The following is a 19717-nucleotide window of genomic DNA, read 5'->3' on the forward strand; positions in this document are numbered from 1 at the left end:
CTATTGATAAAAGTGAAAGTGGAGAGTGAAAAAGTTGGCTTAAAGCCCAACATTCAGAAAACGAAGATCATGGCATCCGGTCCCATCACTTCATGGGAAATAGATGGAGAAACAGTGGAAACAGTGTCAGACTTTATCTTTTGGGGCTCCAAAATCACTGCAGATGGTGATTGCAGCCATGAAATTAAAAGATGCTTACTCCTTGGAAGAAAAGTTATGACCAACCTAGATAGCATATTCAAAAGCAGAGTCATTACTTTGCCGACTAAGGTCCGTCTATTCAAAGCTATGGTTTTTCCAGTAGTCATGTATGAGTTGGACTATAAAGTAAGCTGAGTCCCAAAGAATTGATGCTTTTGAACTGTGGTATTGGAGAAGACTCTTGAGAGTCCCTTGGACTGCAAGGAGATACAACCAGTCCATCCTAAAGGAGATCAGTCTTGAAAATTCATTGGAAGGACTGATGCTGAAGTTGAAACTCCAATACTTTGGCCACCTGATGTGAAGAACTGACTCATTGGAAAAGACCCTGATGCTGGTTAAGATTGAAGGCAGGAGGAGAAGGGGAGGACAGAGGATGAGATGGCTAGATGCCATCACTGACTCGATGGACGTGAGTTTGAGTGAACTCCGGGAGTTAGTGATGGACAGGGAGGCCTGGCGTGCTGCAATTCATGGGGTCGCAAAGAGTCGGACACGACTGAGCGACTGAACTGAACTGAACTCAATATTCCGTTGTATATATGTACCAGTTTCTTTATCCATTCATGTGTCGATGGACATCTAGGTTGTCAGATTCATGATCTCCAAAGAAGATTTAGCTTCGGGACCAGAGACTAGGCATCAGGCTTCATCACTCAAGGCCTTTTATGTAGCAGAGTTTTACTAAATTATAAACAGGGACAGAGCAAGTTTCTGACATAAACATCAGAAGGGGGGTGGAGAGTGCCCCACTCACTAGTCTTAGCAAGGGAGCTATATACTTTTTCAGTTGGTTATTCCAGTAAATCAAAAGAATGTCTCAAGGTTGTAAAAGTCTTACCAAACCCACTACCACATTGTAAGATAACAGGATTAGTCAAAAGGTTCTCAAGAAGAAACATGTCCTCAAGCATGATACATTGTTGTTATATAATCCTTAGTACAGAGTTTAAGCTGAGTTGTTTTGTTGTGTAATCATCAGCTCTGGGCTTAATGAAAAAAAAAAATCATTTTATGTGACTAAGACTAAGGAATGCAGAAAAAAAGTTTGTCCTTTTATCCTCTTTGAGAACTCCAGACCCCTTTCTCCTCCTGGGGACCCTGGACTTCTTACCAAGCTACCTAAGAATTGACTCTCACTCCCATGCCCTAGCTATTGTAAATAATGCTGAGATGAACACTGGGGTACATGTGTCTTTTTCCATTATGGTTTTCTAAGGGGATATGCCCAGCAGTGGGATTGTTGGGTTGTATGGTAATTTTATTTCTAGTTTTTTAAGGACTCTCCTTACTGTCTTCCACAGTGGCTGTATCAATTTACAATCCCACCAACAGTACAACAGGGTTCCCTTTTTTTCACACCCTCTCCAGCATTTGTTGTTCAGTTGCTCAGTCGTGTCCAACTCTTTGCCACCCCACTGACTGCAGCACACCAGGATTCCCTGTCCTTCACTATCTTCTAGAGCCTGCTTAAACTCATGTCCATTGAGTCGATGATGCCATCCAACCATCTCATCCTGTTTCCCTCTTCTCCTCCTGCATCTTTCCCAGCATCAGGGTCTTTTCCAATGAGTCAGCTCTTCATATCAGGTGGCCAAAGTATTGGAGCTTTAGCTTCAGAATCAGTCCTTCCAATGAATATTCAGGACTGATTTCCTTTAGGATTGACTGGTTTGATCTTCTCGTAGTCCAAGGGACTCTCAAGAGTCTTCTCCAGCACCACACTCCAGCCTTTATGTTTGTAGATGTTTTTGATGATGGCCATTCTGACCGATGTCAGGTGATATCTCATTGTAGCTTTGATTTGCATTTTTCTAATAATGAACAATGTTGACCATTTTTTCATCTATTAGCCATCTGTATGTCTTCTTTGGAGAAATGTCTGTTTAGATCTTCAGCCCACTTTTTGACAGGGGTGTTTGCTTTTCTGGTATTGAGTTGTACCAGCTACTTGTATATTTTGGAGATTAATCCTTTATCAGTTATTTCATTTGCTATTACTTTTTCCCATTCTAAGGGTTGTTTCATGGTGTTTACAGTTTCCTTTGTTGTGCAAAAGCTTTTAAGTTTAATTTGGTCCCGTTTGTTTATTTTTACTTCTATTACTCTAGGAGGTGGGTCGGAGAAGGCAATGGCACCCCAATCCAGTACTCTTGCCTGGAAAATCCCATGGACGGAAGAGCCTGGTGGGCTGCAGTCCATGGGGTCCCTAAGAGTCGGACACAACTGAGTGACTTCACTTTCATTTTTCACTTTAATGCATTGTAGAAGGAAAATGGCAACCCGCTCCAGTGTTCTTGCCTGGAAAATCCCAGGAACAGCAGAGCCTGGTGGGCTGCCGTCTATGGGGTCACACAGAGTCGGACACAACTGAAGCGACAGCAGCAGCAGCAGCAGCAGGAGGTGGGTCACAGAGGAACTTGCTGTGATTTATGTCATGGAGTGTTCTGCCTATGTTTTCCTCTAAGAGCTTTATAGTTTCTGATCTTACATTTAGGTCCTTAACCTATTTTGAGATTATCTTTGTGTATGGTGTTAGGAAGTGTTCTAATTTCATTCTTTTACACTGTCCAGCATCACTTATTGAAGAGACTATCTTTCCTCCACTGTATATTCTTGCCTCCTTTGTCAAACACAAGGTGCCCACAGATGTGTGTTTATCTCTGGGTTTTCTATCTAGTTCCACTGGTCTTTATTTCTCTTTTTGGGCCAGTACCATATTGTCTTGATGACTGTAGTATATTCTAAAGTCAGAAAAGTTGATTCCTCCGGCTCCATTCTTCTTTCTAAAGATTGTTTGGCTATTTGGGGTCTTTTGTGTTTCTATACAAATTGTGAAATTCTTTGTTCTCAGCTCAGTTCAGTTGCTCAGTAGTGGCCGACTCTTTGCACCCCCATGAAACACAGCATGTCAGACCTCCTTGTCCATCACCAACTTGAGTCCACCCAAACCCATGTCCATCAAGTCGGTCATGCCATCCAACCATCTCATCCTCCATTGTCCCCTTCTCCTCCTGCCCTCAATCTTTCCCGGCATCAGGGTCTTATCCAGTGAGTCAGCTCTTCGCATCAGGTGGCCAAAGTACTGGAGTTTCAGCTTCAACATCAGTCCTACCAATGAACACTCAAGACTGATATTTAGGATGGACTGGTTGGATCTCCTTGCAGTCCAAGGGACTCTCAAGAGTCTTCTTCAACACCACAGTTCAAAAGCAGCAATTCTTTGGCGCTCAGTTTTCCTTATAGTCCAACTCTCACATCCATACATGACCACTGGAAAAGTCATAGCCTTGACTAGACAGACCTTTGTTGGCAAAGTAATGTCTCTGATTTTCAATATGCTATCTAGGTTGGTCATAACTTTCCTTCCAAGGAGTAAGGGTCTTTTAATTTCATGGCTACAATCACCATCTGCAGTGATTTTGGAGCCCAGAAAAATAAAGCCAGCCACTGTTTCCACTGTTTCCCCATCTATTTGCTATGAAGTGATGGGACCAGATGCCATGATCTTAGTTTTCAGGATGTTGAGCTTTAAGCCAACTTTTTCACTCTCCTCTTTCACTTTCCTCAAGAGGCTCTTTAGTTCTTCTTCACTATCTGCCATAAGGGTAGTGTCATCTGCATATCTAGTTCTGTGAAAAATGCCGTTGGTAATTTGATAGGGATTGCACTGAATCTGTGGATTATTTCTGGCAGTATAGTCATTTTCACAATATTTGATTCTTCCAACCCAGGAACATGGAATATCTCTCTGTTTATTTATGCTGCCTTTGATTTCTTTCATCAGTGTCTTATAGTTTTCTGTATACAGCTCTTTTGTCTCCTTAGGTAGGTTTATTCTTACATATTTTATTCTTTTTGTTGCAGTGGTAAATGAGACTGATTCCTTAATTTTTCTTTCTGATTTTTCATTGTTAGTGCATAGGAATACAAGTTATTTCTATGTATTGATTTTGTTCTGTGACTGATTAGTTCCAGTAATTTTCTGATAGTATCTTTAGGATTTCCTGTATATAGTACCATATCACCTGCAAACAGTGAGAGATTTACTTATTCTTTTTCGGTCTGGATTCATTTCTTTTTTTCTCTGATTGCCGTAGCTAGGACTTCCAAAACTATGTTTAATAATAGTGGTGAGACTGAGCACCTTTGTCTTGTTCTTGATCTTCAAGGAAATGCTTTCAGTTTTTCACCACTAAGAATAATATTTATTGTGGGTTTGTCATATATGGCTTTTATTATGTTGAGGAAGGTTCCTTCTATCCCCTTTTTTTAAAGATAAAACTATTATTTTTAATGAAATCACATTCTTTAAAACGTTCGTCAAATGCCAACTATGATAAATGCTGAAGAAATTAAACAATTTTATTTTTAACAAAGGATTTTAAAGTATTTAGCAAAGCTCTATATTAAAATCTCCAACTCAAAAATGGCATATTTTGTTTGATTTATCAAGTACTAGTACTAATTGTCTAACAGAGCTAAGCAAAGGAATTTTAGACATTCTTGAACAACATTTCCCAGCTTGTAATTTCATGAAAAGTACCTACACTAAGGGCTTCCCAGATGGCTCAGTGGTTAAGAAACTGCCTGCCATACAGGAGATGTGGGTTTAATCCCTGGTTGAGAAGATCCCCTGGAAAAGAAACCCACTCCAGTATTCTTGCCTGGGAAATGCCATGGACAGAGATGTCTGGTGGACTACAGTCCATGGGGTCACAAAGAGTCAGACATGACTTAGCAACTAAATAACAACAACTTCCACTAAGCATTGATAATTCTGTCAGAGTAAATTTCCAACCTTATTCTGAGTTGCATGAGTTCATAAAACTCCATGATGTCCTATCTGCAGCCCCATACTTTAACTGTCTCTTAAGAATTACTTAAAAAGGAAAAACTCTGGTAAACCTGTATTAAAGTTGAAAGAATAACAGAAGAGGGAAAGCTCCTAACAATAAAGGAATTCTGAAAGTATGTTCACAATTTTCAAAAACTCTATGCATGAGTTTACAATCTTTTAGCATGGTGTGACCTTACAAAAGTACTAGTACAAGTTGCTTGACCTCTTTTTACCTTGTTTTTTAATTCCTTATAATAAAATTATCTGCCCTAACCGTTTATTTGATTGCTATGAAAATCAAAAAAGAAAGCATTCTGTAAAGTACAATTATTATCTCCTAAATGGACAAGCAGATGATTAAAATAATCAAACACTTCTTAGGAGAAGCATAAATCTGGGGACGGACATGTGGTGCTATACTAGAAGGAAACAGACCTAAAAGCTTCTAGTTGCTCAAAACAAAAAAACAGTATATCAATTGACTTATAAAGCTTTTTATCAATTAGTTTATACTGAACATTAGTAATTACTGAAATCTAAAGGGTCATTATCAGTGATAATCTTCCTAGATAGTCAAGAAAGTATTTATTTTTGAGCAGGACAAAAAGAAATGTTTTTTAAAGCTGACTTCAAAAGTATTTTCCTTAAAGCTTTTAAAGTCAAGTTACAAAAATGTCATGTTGACCTGTTTAACATGTTGCTTTTAAAATACTACAAAAAATATTTAAGCAAAAGTAACACTCTCTCCAACACCACCCTAAGCAATCTAAAATAGGAAGCCCATGCTAGGAAGTATCCACATTTGTCATTAAAGAAACACCAAAAGGACAACCAGAAAAATAAAATAACCTAATTTAAAGTTGGCAGCTAGAAAGGAATTCTCCCAAGGATAAAAACTGTATTAAATTACCCAAGAGTTGCACGAGTTCCCAAAACTTCATGATGTCCTATCTGCAGCCCCATCCACCCATACTTTAACTGTCTTTTAAGAATTGTTTAAAAAGGAAAAGCTCTGATGAACTTGTATTAAAGACAAAGCTGAAAAAGCAACAGAAGAGGGAAAGCACATAACAATAAAGGAATTTTGAAAGCATGTTCACAATTTTCAAAAACTTAAAACACATCTTCTGGTTAACCTTCACAATAAAAGACAACTCATAACTGGTAAGGAAGATACTGGTGTGCATCAATTCTATCTTTGAAACATCCAGTGTAATAAATATGGAGGTTGAGGGCAGACAGCTCAACAAATACATGTGATTATGAAGCTTTGAAGTGGAGGAGGGGACTACTACTGTGCCTAAATACTGAAAATAAAGCTCACAAATTCAAAGATCGCTGAAACTTATCCACAGTAAGAGTGGTATATCTGCAGGTTTAAGGTATTTCTTTTCCTTCAGTTCAGATCAGTTGCTCAGTCGTGTCCGACTCTTTGTGACCCCATGAACCACAGCATGCCAGGCCTCCCTGTCCATCACCAACTCCCGGAGTTCACTCAAACTCATGTCCATCGAGTCGGTGATGCCATCCAGCCATCTCATCCTCTGTCGTCCCCTTCTCCTCCTGCCCCCAGTCCCTCCCAGCATCAGGGTCTTTTCCAATGAGTCAACTCTTCGCAGGAGGTGGCCAAAGTATTCGAGTTTCAGCCTTAGCATCAGTCCTTCCAAAGAACACCCAGGGCTGATCTCCTTTCGAATGGACTGGTGGGATCTCCTTGCAGTCCAAGGGACTCTCAAGAGTCTTCTCCAACACCACAGTTCAAAAGCATCAATTCTTTGGCACTCAGCTTTCTTCACAGTCCAACTCTCACATCCATACATGACCACTGGAAAAACCATAGCCTTGACTAGACGGACCTTTGCTGGCAAAGTAATGTCTCTGTTTCTCAATATGCTATCTAGGTTGGTCAAAACTTTCCTTCCAAGGAGTAAGCGTCTTTTAATTTCATGGCTGCAATCACCATCTTCAGTGATTTTGGAGCCCAAAAAGATAAAGTCTGACACTGTTTCCACTGTTTCCACATCTATCTCCCATGAAGTGATGGGACCGGATGCCATGATCTTCATTTTCTGAATGTTGAGCTTTAAGCCCACTTTTTCACTCTCCTCTTTCACTTTCATCAAGAGGCTTTTTAGTTCCTCTTCACTTTCTGCCATAAGGGTGGTGTCATCTGCATATCTGAGGTTATTGATATTTCTCCTGGAAATCTTGATTCCAACTTGTGCTTCTTCCAGTCCAGCGTTTCTCAAGATGTATTCTGCATAGAAGTTAAATAAGCAGGGTGACAATATACAGCCTTGATGTACTCCTTTTCCTATTTGGAACCAGTCTGTTGTTCCATGTCCAGTTCTAACTGTTGCTTCCTGACCTGCATACAGGTCCCTTGGACACTGGTAAATTTATGCATGAACAAAAAGGAAAATCTATCTTTTGGCCAGTCTGTGAATTCATCCAAGCATCTATCTATTCAAGAATGTATTTAGGACTTCCCTGGTGGTGTAGTCGTTAGGAATCTGCCTGCCAGTGCAGGGGACACGGGTGTGATTCCTGATTCGGGCAGATTCCACATGCTGCAGAGTAGCTAGCTTGTGTGCCCCAACTACCGAGCCTGCACTCTAGAGTCCGCAAGTGCAGGGAACACGGGTGTGGTTCCTGATTCAGGCAGATTCTGCACGCTGCAGAGTAACTAGCTTGTATGCCCCAGCTACTGAGCCTGCACTCTAGAGTCCGCCAGCTGCGACTACTTCACCTGTGTTCTGCTTTAAGAGAAGCCACTGCAATGAGAAGCCCGTGTTCTGCAACTAAAGAGTAGCCCTGGCTTTCCCCAACTAGGGAAAGCCCACGCACAGCAATGAAGACCCAGAGCAGCCAAGTAAATAATTTTTTAAAAATAATATATTTAGGAATTCTCCTCCAGTGGTTAGGACACTCATGTTTTCACTGCCAAGTGCCAGGTTCGATCCTTGGTCAGGAACTAAGATCATACAAGCAACATGGTGCAGCAAAAACAAAACAAAACAAAACAAAAACACTTACAGATCACTTATTATGTATGCTCAAGAGTTATCTGAAAATAAGAAATTTCCAGCCCAGTGGGGGTCAGGGGACTAACAACAATATTTTCCATGAGAGACGAGTATACAGAGACACAGCACTGAGTTCACCAGAGAGAAAGTAAGAAAGATCGAAAGAGATATTTGAGATAAATGTGGAATCTGAGGAACGAGTCTGCTGCATAAATTCTTCTCTTCAAGGTATGCATATTGACTTGTCTAGGCTGGTCTTTTTTGTTATTTTTTTTTAAGTTTCATGTATAATTAGAATATCTTAAAAACTGAAAGTACTTTATCTAGACAAACGTGTAACAAAATTGGTCCTGAAAAAGGATATTCAAGAACATAAGTTTCTTACTTTAATCAATTTAGATAAATAAAATTAATAGCTTAAAAGACAAAAGTACTAACCTAGGTCTCAGTTCACTCATCTATCCAAAGAAGAAACTAGCCTAGAAAATCTCTTAAGTACTCTCTGACTTCTAAAATTGACTAGACTGATTAAGTCAGTCAAACACTCAATAGAGTTGATCTAACAGTGCTGTTGAATTTATGGAAGTTTATAAACAAGCTAGGAAATCTTATAAGGAAAGTTCAGGCTGCCTGAAGGCATCTAAGCACAATATGGGATGAGTTGAGTAAGTTCTTAAAGCACGGTCCACAGACTCCAGGAGACCTTCCAGAAAGTATATGAGGTCAAAACTATTTTCATACATATACTGAATCATTCTGTTGTACACCTGAAACTAATATAATGTTAAATGTGAGTTACATCTCTCAATTTAAAAAAAAAATTCATAATGGACTTCCCTTGTGCTCTGACGGTAAAGAATTTGCATGTAATACATGAGACCCAGGTTCAATCCCTGGCTCAGGAAGATCCCCTGGAGAAGTGAATGGCTACCCGCTCTAGTATTCTTGCCTGAAGAATTCCATGAATAGAAGAGCCTGGAGGGCTACAGTCCATGGGGTGGCAAAGAGTCGGACATGACTGAGCGACTAAGCACACACACATTTTCACAATAACACTAAGATATAAGTATGCCTTTTTCACTGTATTGACATTTGCACTGGTGGACATATTTGTGAGGAGCAAAAGCAGAAGTGGGAAGAGCTGTCTGCACTTGGGTGCGAATCAAGGCAGCAACACCGAACTGTATTAGCAGTCATATTCTTCACTGCCATGTACTCTCAATTTAAAAAAATTAAATAAAAATGCCAGTTTCACATGATTGATGAAGCAATTAAAATTATTAATTTTGTTAAATCAACTCTTGAGTAAATGTCTTTTTAATGTTCTGTGTGAAAAAATGGGAACCATGAATTAGGCACTTGTGCTGCATACCAGAGTGTAATGGTTGTCTTATGAAAGCATCTGCACAATCATCTGACATGCAGACTCAGCTAGCCCCTTTTTCCATGGAACATACTTCAAAGAAAAGAGGGAATAACAAAGAGTGTGAATAGCAGAAGGAGATTCAGAGGAGATAGGTTGAATACTACAAGATATGCTTCCAGCCCCGCAGTGACTGATAGCATAGCCCAGAAGTCAGATGGCAGTTTCCAGCTACAGTCCCTTGAGGATCCCCAGCTTTCAAGCTAAGACCACTCTATTCCTGGATAGCTGATCATAGCACAGCACTAAAGCCTGGACATTTCTATCTAATACAGGACACTCTAATGAAGAATATCTGATGGAGCCCTCACTGGGTCTGAGACTCTGTCAGATCAGAATCACACTGAGGCTCTTCATGCCGATTCTGTTTCCTCCCTCTTTCCTTTCATACGAGTCCTCCCCCCACCTTGTGAAAGTAACTCAGTCATGTCCAACTCTTTGCAACCACATGGACTATACAGTCCATGGAATTCTCCAGGCCATAATACTGGAGTGGGTAGCCGTTCCCTCTTCCAGGGGATCTTCCCAACCCAGGGATCGAACCCAGGTTCCCTGCACTGCAGGTGGATTCTTTACCAACTGAGCCACCAGGGAGCCCCCTCTCCCTTATACCTCCTGTATTCCTAACTCTGTCTTGACGTTCACTTCCAGAAGTCCAGCTGGCACAGCTGGTACCAGAAACGGACTGAGAAAGCAGAAGGTAAGAAATGGGGTTTGGAAACTAGATCACTTACTGTCCTGCTGGCAATAAGGATCTCATCCAGTTGATGTGTGAGGCACAGGCAGTCCCTGGAACAAACTGGTGGCCCAAATGCTAAAACCTTCCTGGGAAAATAATAAAACTTTCTTGGGAAAATGTTTCCAAAGAGGAATATTCCATCTGGTGTAATAACTGTGATGACTGAAAAGTGTAAGGGGCACAATATGAATAAGAACAATGGAATTGGCTGGCTGTTACGTGGCACTGACTCGCTAGCAGGGGCAACTGACTATTGGAAATTAAGTGTGGCTCTCTGGTAGCTCACAAAGAAGTCCTTATCATTTATAGTGAAAGAGCAGAAAGATAATTAAAGGCAGCAAGTTTTCAAAGATGACTGAATCCTCGGTCAGGGCAAGTTTGCTATTCTTAAGGTCAGGGTCCTGGTTTGGAAAACATGGAGGCCTGATAGATGGTGAGGGATAAACACCATCCCATAGATAGTGAAGGGATAAAACCATGGAGGATGGTTGCTTCCAAAGACTTTGACTTTGGTACTTCCCCCTCTACAGGAACACACTTCAGAGGTCTCTCTCCTGCAAGGCAACAAGAGCTCCCCTCAAAATCTGCTGCCCACCTCCACTCCTGGTTGCCACGATAATAATTAATGTTAATCCTGTTAAGGACACCTTGGGCTTGATAAGAGAGAAAAGAGACAACACCCCAAAGGTGCTCCAAGAATTAGCCAGCATATTCCAGGTGGATCAATGGGAATACCCATGGTGATGGATTTTGAGAGTGTTTAATCAAGGAGGTCAAACATGACTGAATAAGATAAAGTCTGGTTAGGAGGAGGGCCACTGTCCCAGAATATGGGGATTACAACTGTGACAAGGATTTAGCATGTGGTAACTCACTGCCAGAGTGACTCCTAGAAGCCTGGAAAAAATAGCCCACACTGAATGAAGTTCAGATGCCTGAATTAACATGGCAGAGAATGGAGGTCAGAAGAATCACCAGACAGTTATGTTCCATAAGACGGTCCATTAGACACACCACTCACCAAGGCCACTAGAATACACAGTGAGACAGGTATTAGCATATCTAAGAAGGGGTGGCTCTCCTCTACAGTAGAGGCTGTCATAGAAATTGGTTCATTGATGAAGGCAATGATGGGGCTCAGAAGCAACAGCAGCCAGGTGGTGGCACTAAAAACCAGAAGCTAGTGGACCACACTATCATCATAACTTGCAAGGTAGGAGATAGCCAATAAAGCCTGACCCACAGGGAGCTGTGGAGATAAACAACTTGGTGTCATAAAAGCAAAAAAGGCAATCAAAAACAGTTCTGCTTATTACTACATTCACAATCAAAGCAAGCAAGAACAGATAAAAACAAAACTGACAGTGCCTGCCTCAATAAATAGCTACCATTCCTTGCCTAATTCCTGGATCTGAGTCAGTTTTCTGATCCAGACCCATGGATTTAAAGAGATGGCTGGGTCCCCAGGAATAAGACCCTGCAACAAATTTTTTTTTTAATTTTACTTTATTTTACTTTACAATACTGTATTGGTTTTTGCCATACATCAACATGAATCTGCCACAGGTATACACGTGCTCCCCATCCTGAACCCCCCGCCCTCCTCCCTCCCCATACCATCTCTCTGGGTATAGCTCAGTGGAAGAGCATTTGACTGCAACAAATATTAAATATATATATTTCCCCAAAGGGATCTAGGACTATTTATTCAGATGAGCTTCAGCAATATGCGAACCGTGAAATTCCATATATTCAAGCTGGTTTTAGAAAAGGCAAAGGAACCAGAGATCAAATTGCCAACATCTGCTGGATCATCGAAAAAGCAAGAGAGTTCCAGAAAAACATCTATTTCTGCTTTATTGACTATGCCAAAGCCTTTGACTCTGTGGATCACAATAAACTGTGGAAAATGCTGAGAGAGATGGGAATACCAGACCACATGACCTGCCTCTTGAGAAACCTATATACAGGTCAGGAAGCAACAGTTAGAAGTGGGTATGGAACAACAGACTGGTTCCAAATAGGAAAAGGAGTATGTCAAGGCTGTATATTGTCACCCGCTTATTTAACTTATACGCAGAGTACATCATGAGAAACGCTGGGCTGGAGGAAGCATAAGCTGGAATCACGATTGTCAGGAGAAATATCAATAACCTCAGATATGGAGATGATAACACCCTTATGGCAGAAAGGTAAGAAGGACTAAAGAGCCTCTTGATGAAAGTGAAAGAAGACAGTGAAAAAGTTGGCTTAAAGCTCAACATCCTGAAAACTAAGATCATGGCATCTGATCCCATCACTTCATGGGAAATAGAGGGGGAAACAGTGGAAACAATGGCTGATTTTATTTTTCTGGGCTCCAAAATCACTGCAGATGGTGATTGCAGCCATGAAATTAAAAGACGCTTACTCCTTGGAAGGAAAGTTATGGCCAACCTAGACAGCATATTAAAAATCAGAGACATTACTTTGCCAACAAAGGTCCATCTAGTCAAGGCTATGGTTTTTCCAGTGGTCATGTATGGATGTGAGAGTTGGACTATAAAGAATGCTGAGTGCCGAAGAATTGATGCTTTTGAACTGTGGTATTAGATAAGACTCTTGAGAGTCGCTTGAACTGCAAGGAGATCCAACCAGTCCATCCTAAAGGAGATCAGTCCTGGGTGTTCACTGGAAGGACTGATGTTAAGGCTGAAACTCCAATACTTTGGCCACGTGATGCGAAGAGCTGACTCATTTGAAAAGACCCTGATGCTGGGAAAGATTGAGGGCAGGAGGAGAAGGGGATGACAGAGGATGAGATGGTTGGATGGCATCACCAACTCGATGGACATGGGTTTGGGTGGACTCTGGGAGTTGGTGATGGACAGGGAGGCCTGGCGTGCTGCGGTTCATGGGGTCACAAAGAGTCAGACACAACTGAGCGACTGAACTGAACTGATATAGGTATAGTGGGGAAAGGAAAATACCTAGGCATTTGAAGAACTACAGGACACAGAGTCTAAGTTAGTGCTGATATCTGGAAACCTGGAACATCATTACAGCTCTACTACGGGGGAAGAATATAGGAACTAAGTAATAAATAGAATCCTGGCCAAAGTCTAGTTTACAGTGGGTCCACTGTCCACTGATCCACCCAGCAGTTATTTTCCCAGGCCCTGAATATATAAATGGAATTGGCATACTTAGCAGTTTAAAGCCAAATGACACTTAAAAATGTCTCCCCACTTCTTGGCCAAAAGAGTAAATCAAAAAAATATTGTGTTGGGGTGGAGGTAAAAGGAATGGCAGATATTAACGCCACCCTTAAGGGTCTCAAAGACACAGGGGTAGTGGTCCCTTCGATATGTTTAATTCACCAGTCTGTTCTGTGTAAAAACTAGCTGCATCCTAGAGAATTAGAGACTAACACACATTCAGCCAAGTAGTAGCCATGGCTATGGCTATCGTGTTACTGTGCTCAGTTGTGTCCAGCTCTCTGCAGCCCTATGGACTGTAGCGCCCCAGGCTCCTCTGTCCATGGGATTTTCCAGGCAAGAATACTGCAGTGGGTTGCCATTTCCTACTCCAAGGAATCTTTCCAACCCAGGGATCGAATCTGGGTCTCAGGCATCTCCTGCACTGCAGGTGGATTCTGTACCACTGAGCCACTGGGGAGCCCGTAGCCACCATGCTGGAGGTAATATGTTTGCTACAGCAGATATAAGCTTCAGGTACATGGCACATGGGCTGCCCTCATGGCTCAGTGGTAAAGAATCCGCCTGCCAATGCAGGAGACGGAGGTTCCATCCCTGGGTTGGGAAAATCCCCTGGAGAAGGAAATGGCAAACCACTCCAGTATTCTTGCCTGGGAAATCCCATGGACAGAGGAACCTGGCAGACGATAGCCCATGGGGTCACAAGAGAGTTGGATATGACTTAGTGACTGAACAACAACAACATGGCATGCAGCCACTGATCTGGCTAATGAGCTCTTTTCTATCTCAATTAGAAACAGTTCCTTTCATGTGGCGTGAACAACAGTATACACTCAGTTTTGCCTCAGGGCTTTATTAAGTGTCATACCTTGTCATAATATAGTCTGAAGAGACCTGAACTCAGAACAGAACACTTACCTTTTAAATCAACGACACGATGTTGTTTGTGAAAAATGAACAAGAGATGGCCAGCATGTCAAAGGATATATATGCAAAGGATGAGAGGAAAACTACAAATATTCAGGGGTCTGCCATTTCAATGAAGTTTTGGGAATCCAGTGGTTAAGGTTATGCCAACACCAAAAGCAAAAGACAAACTGCTGCACCTTGTATCTCCACTAACTTTAAAAAGAAAAAAAAAAAAGGGAAGCACAAGGTCTGGTAGATTTCTTCAGATTCTAGATATAACACATTCTATACACTGCTCGGGCCCATGTACTGAGTAGTATGAAAGGCTGTCAGCTTTGAGTGGCATAAACAGCTCTGCAGTAGATCCAGGTTGTAAAGCAAGCAGTTCCTATGCCACTGGAGGTGTAAATGGTGGGAAAAGTTGCAGTATAGCATTTATAGCAAGCCCCAGTGGGAGAGTTACAATGCAGGCCCCTGGAGTTCTGCAGAAAAGTCACGCTATTAGTAAAACAGTTCCTGGTGTGCTACTGGGCTCTGGAAGAGATAGAACACTTGACGATTGGGCACTGTATGTCCAGAACTGCCCATAAGCAGGGTTCAACAGGAAGCTCTCCAAGTCGTAAAGTCAAGTGAGCTCAGCACCAATCCATTATGAGACAGAAATAGTATAACAAAAATCAAACCCAAGTAGAACCACAGGGCACAAGTAAGCTCTGTAAGTAGGCAGGCAAGACTTCCCTGACGTCTACCACAGCTGTGCCAGCACCCTTCCTCAGCTCACATTTATAACTGTTTGGGGATCCTACGAAACCAACTTGGGGCTTCCCTGGTGGCTCAGTGGTAAAGAATCTAATGCAGGAGACCCCGGTTCGTTCCCTGGGTTGGGAAGATCCCCTGGAGGAGGGCACGGCAACCCATTCCAGTACCCTTACCTAGAGAATTCCATGGACAGAGAAGCCTGGTGGGCTACAGTCCAGAGGGTGGCACAGAGTCAGACATGACTAAGCAGCAGCAGCATGAAATCAACTTAAGGAGGACATAACCAAATTTGGGCTTACAACAAGTCAAGTCAGTATGTGAATGCACCCTGTGTTGTGGGGGGGGGGGGGGGGGGGGGGGAAGGCTTCAGGGACTTCCCTGCTGGTCCCCTAAGACTTCATGCTCCCAATGCAGGGGGCCCAGGTTTGATTCCTGGTCAGGCAATTAGATCCCACATGCCACAAGTAAAGATCACATGCCACAAATAAGACCCCACGCAGCCAAATAAATAAATAAAAATTTAAAAACAAAAACCCAACAGCTTCACTACAGCTATACTTAGGGGTGACTTTGACATTGGAAAGGGAAAGTCTCCCTAAAGATGGAGCTTTGATACACTTTGTGCAGAAAGAAAAGTGGCCTGAGACAAGAATATAGAGACTTACGGGCAATGCAAATGGATTGAGTACCTGGTTAGGGGGTCTTTAAGGAAAAAGACTGTACAATGGATGCAAAAAGATGTGAGTGGAGACAAATGAATTAACATACGGGAGTGAACATAAAGTGTGAAAATCTTTTCCAGGTGTTAATGTCCACCAGAAAGCATCCAATGCAGAAGAGGCAAATAACCAAGTAGACAAAATGACTCAGGCAGCTGACATGAGCCACCCCAGAACTGGCATATGGAGACGTGAACGGAGGAGCCACTCCAACAGAAGTGAAGACGGACACAGAGCAGAAGGCACGCACTCCCACTCACCAAGGCTTAATCAGGCTACTGCCAACTCTGAATATGCAGCCTACGAGCAGCAGAGACCAACATGGTGCCCCCAGGGCAGCACTATACCTCAAGCCGACCACTTGTGTTACTTCCTCTTGAAAGGCCCAGTGACTGATCCTCACGAGTATTCAAAAGATTCTTATTCCAGGTATGGGTTTGTGTTTCCTGCCAATAGAGCTCCAGCCACATGACTAAAAAAGGGCTTAGAGAGTACTTGACCCGCAAACATGGAATCCCACATAAGGGAGCATCCAATCAAGGGAACCACTTCATCATGAAGGAAATATGGCAGTGGGCCCATATCCATGGGATCAAGTGGTCTTATCACATAACAGCACCACAAAAAGGCAGCCAGGCTTAGAGATTATTGAAATGACCTACTAAGGACACAACCAATGTACCAGCTCAGAGGCAAGAATGATGTGCTATCCTCTAGGATGCAGTATATGTACTGATTCAAAGCTATGTTTCCAATTGGGTCTAAGAACCCATGGGTTCAAGAATCAAAAGGTAAAAGCCGAAATGACCCCCCACTTACCATCATCTCCAGTGGATTCCCAAATACTGGGCTCTACAGAGTTAAAGGTCCTGAGCACACTTGCCAGGAGATATATCAAGGATCATACCTGAGCATTTGAGACTCTGTGTGTCCAGGGATCAGGAGACAAGAAGAATCACTACCATGGCAGAGCTAATTAAACCTCATCCTCAGGAGAAGTAGGGCTGCTGTTGCATAATGGGATCAAGGAGTATGTGTGGAATTCAGATGATCTACTGGGTACCACTTGATACTCCCCTGCCCAATTGTGACTGTGAATGGAAAAACACAACCACTTCACCCTTAGAAGAGTATGCTTTTCAGACCCCTCAAAAAGGTTTGGGTCGTATCACTAGATAAACCACCAAGACCTTCAGAAATGATAGCTGATGGCAAGAATTCAGACGGGATAGTGGAGGAGACAACGAGAACCACTGTGACCCTAAGACTAGCTACAGAGATGAAGGCTGAAGCCTGTCTCACTGTCCTACTTCTTCTAACTTTCCCATCAGGAAGAGAAGGCCAGGGAAAAGGGAGGAGTTGCTCTCAGAAAATGTTTAGAGACATAGATCCATACAGCATAAAAAGGGCTATAGCATTCACTTGCCTCTCCCTTCAAAAAAGAACCTGCATTCACGTGCTCCAGCTGCAGCATATCAGAATTCATCTCAGCTTTCCAGTGGAGGCCATACTCTTCTTGGGCAGTTCTTTGTTGTTTAGTCTGATTCTTGGCTCCCAGTCCATGGGATTTCCCAGGCAAGAGCACTGGAGTCGGCTGCCATTTCCTTTCCTAGGGGATCTTCCCCACCCAGGGATCGAACTCACATTTCCGGCATTGGCAGGCAGATTCTTTACCGCTAAGCCACCAGGGAAGCCTGGGCAGCTCCTAGCCAGTGACTAAACTCGGTGGGTGTTCTAGAACCTAGCCATTTCTTCTAATGAGAAGTTTTTGCTCTTGAGTTTCTTATTGAGTTGACTGAGATTCCCCCCCTCACCCCCAGATCTGCATCACAGACTGAAGCTCTCCTTGGTCAGTTCAGTTTCCTCTCCCTTTCCCTTCATGGGCATCCAGCTCAGTGATTCCCAGGGGACCAAACCAACGCACTGTGTAATTGGCTCTTTATATGGATCGTCCCATTTAGCCTACTAAAGTATTACTGTTATTCCCTCTTTATGGACGAGGAAACTGAGGCACAGAGATGATGACTTGTGCAAGATCACAAGGCAAAAGCAGTGAAACTAAAATATGAACCCAGGCAGTGTGAGCTTTGAGCCACTACACCAGGGAAGACAAGAAATTATCTTGTCATCTTCAGATATTAAAAGGAGAGCAAATGTTTATTCTGTATAATTTTAGAGGTTAAACAACAAAAGGATAGATACTAAAGAAAAGCAGATCTTAATTATAAAAGAAATTTTCTAATAATCATCAGTAACCAACAACAGAATGAAGTCCTTCAGAAATAATCAGGGCCAATCACCGGAGGGTTGAAATCGCCATGGATATTGTGAAGAGTGAGGTTTTATAAAACAGATAAAAGTTGATCTAGATCAGTAAAAGCCGTACTACTAAGTATCATGTGGAAAAAATGGTTCCACAGTCAATTAGTCTGGGTAACAGACCGCTAAATAAAGTGAAACAAATTCTTTACTTTTACTCTTCAGTTTTTAAAATACTAATGTGCAGTTACGAATCTCTGAGGGATCTAGTATGCTGGGAAAAAAAAAAAAACAAATTTATTTGACTAAAGAACACTTCCTTGCTCCTGGTCAAGGATTATTTCTTTGCTAAGTCAAGAGTCACTAATTCAAAGACTCCAGAAGCTAACAAGGAAAAGCATGATGGTTTTCTAGCTGGGTAACAATTCTCCAGCCAACCAAAACATCACCTGATTACCTACATGTCAATATTAGCATATTTAATACCTTCAGGGTGGGTAGGCTATATACAAGTTGTCACTAAGATGCATTTCATCCTTTTTGAAGGCAAAACACACCCTGCTTTGCTTTATAAACAAATTATCTTAAGATCCACAACAATGGGTCCACATTTTAATTACTGAATTCCCACTTTATGAGCAATATGAAAGCTTTAATTATTTCAAGTGTGCTAGTGGTGACCTGGTTATTTTCACATAACACAGTTTTACATGCATTTTCCACAAATATAAACATCACAAGAAAGGGCAGAAGAGGGAATTCCCTGGCAGTCCTGTGGTTAGGACTCAGTGCTTTCACTGCCAAGGGTGTGGGTCTGATCCCTAGTTGGGGAACTGAGATCCCACAAGCTGCAGGGCACAGCCAAAAAAGAATAAAAAACAACAACAACAACAACAAAGGGCAAAAGAAGGAATAATAGGTAGAGAGGGAAGAGACCTTAGCCACAAACTATTCATCCAGCTAATTTCCAGAGTTTCTGTGTTTTTATTCAGAACTACATTCTCTTTAATCATTCAGGGAATACATTTTTATAAATCACAATCCCTTGACCTTGATTCTCCTATCTTCCTCAGCCACTCCCAATAGACCACTGCCACCCATTCTGTTACTTCATTAATGACATTCAGTCACCATTGCCTAGAGTTGTTCACATACCAACTGTCTTTTCATGGAGCTCTTCTTTAGAAATATTGAACAGACTATTAAGTGTGGAAAGAGCCTTAACATCTAGCCCAGCACTCAATTTCAGATCAGAGAAATGAGGTCCAGAGGTCAGTTATTATACTTATCTACTAATCACAAAGCAGGCACTTTATCTACTTCAAAAATAAGTGTATGAAAGCTTGAAATTCCCAAAATACACGCATATATACATTTTTTAAAATGAATACAAATAGCTACGTGCCAGTAGCACATTTCAAAGGCAAACATCCACCAAAATCAATCAACTAAAGTTGTGCTCTCCTAATTTGAATACTTCCTAAAGCAGTATGGAAAATCTTATAGCCCTGTCGCTCAGTCGTGTCCGACTCTTTGCGACCCCATGGACTGTAGCCTACCAGGCTCCTCTGTCCATGGGATTTTCCAGGCAATAGTGCTGGAGTGGATTGCCATTTCCTTCTCTAGGGGATCTTCCCAGCCCAGG

The sequence above is a fragment of the Capricornis sumatraensis genome, chromosome 2 (assembly GCF_032405125.1).
Source record: "Capricornis sumatraensis isolate serow.1 chromosome 2, serow.2, whole genome shotgun sequence".
Taxonomy (NCBI): domain Eukaryota; kingdom Metazoa; phylum Chordata; class Mammalia; order Artiodactyla; family Bovidae; genus Capricornis; species Capricornis sumatraensis.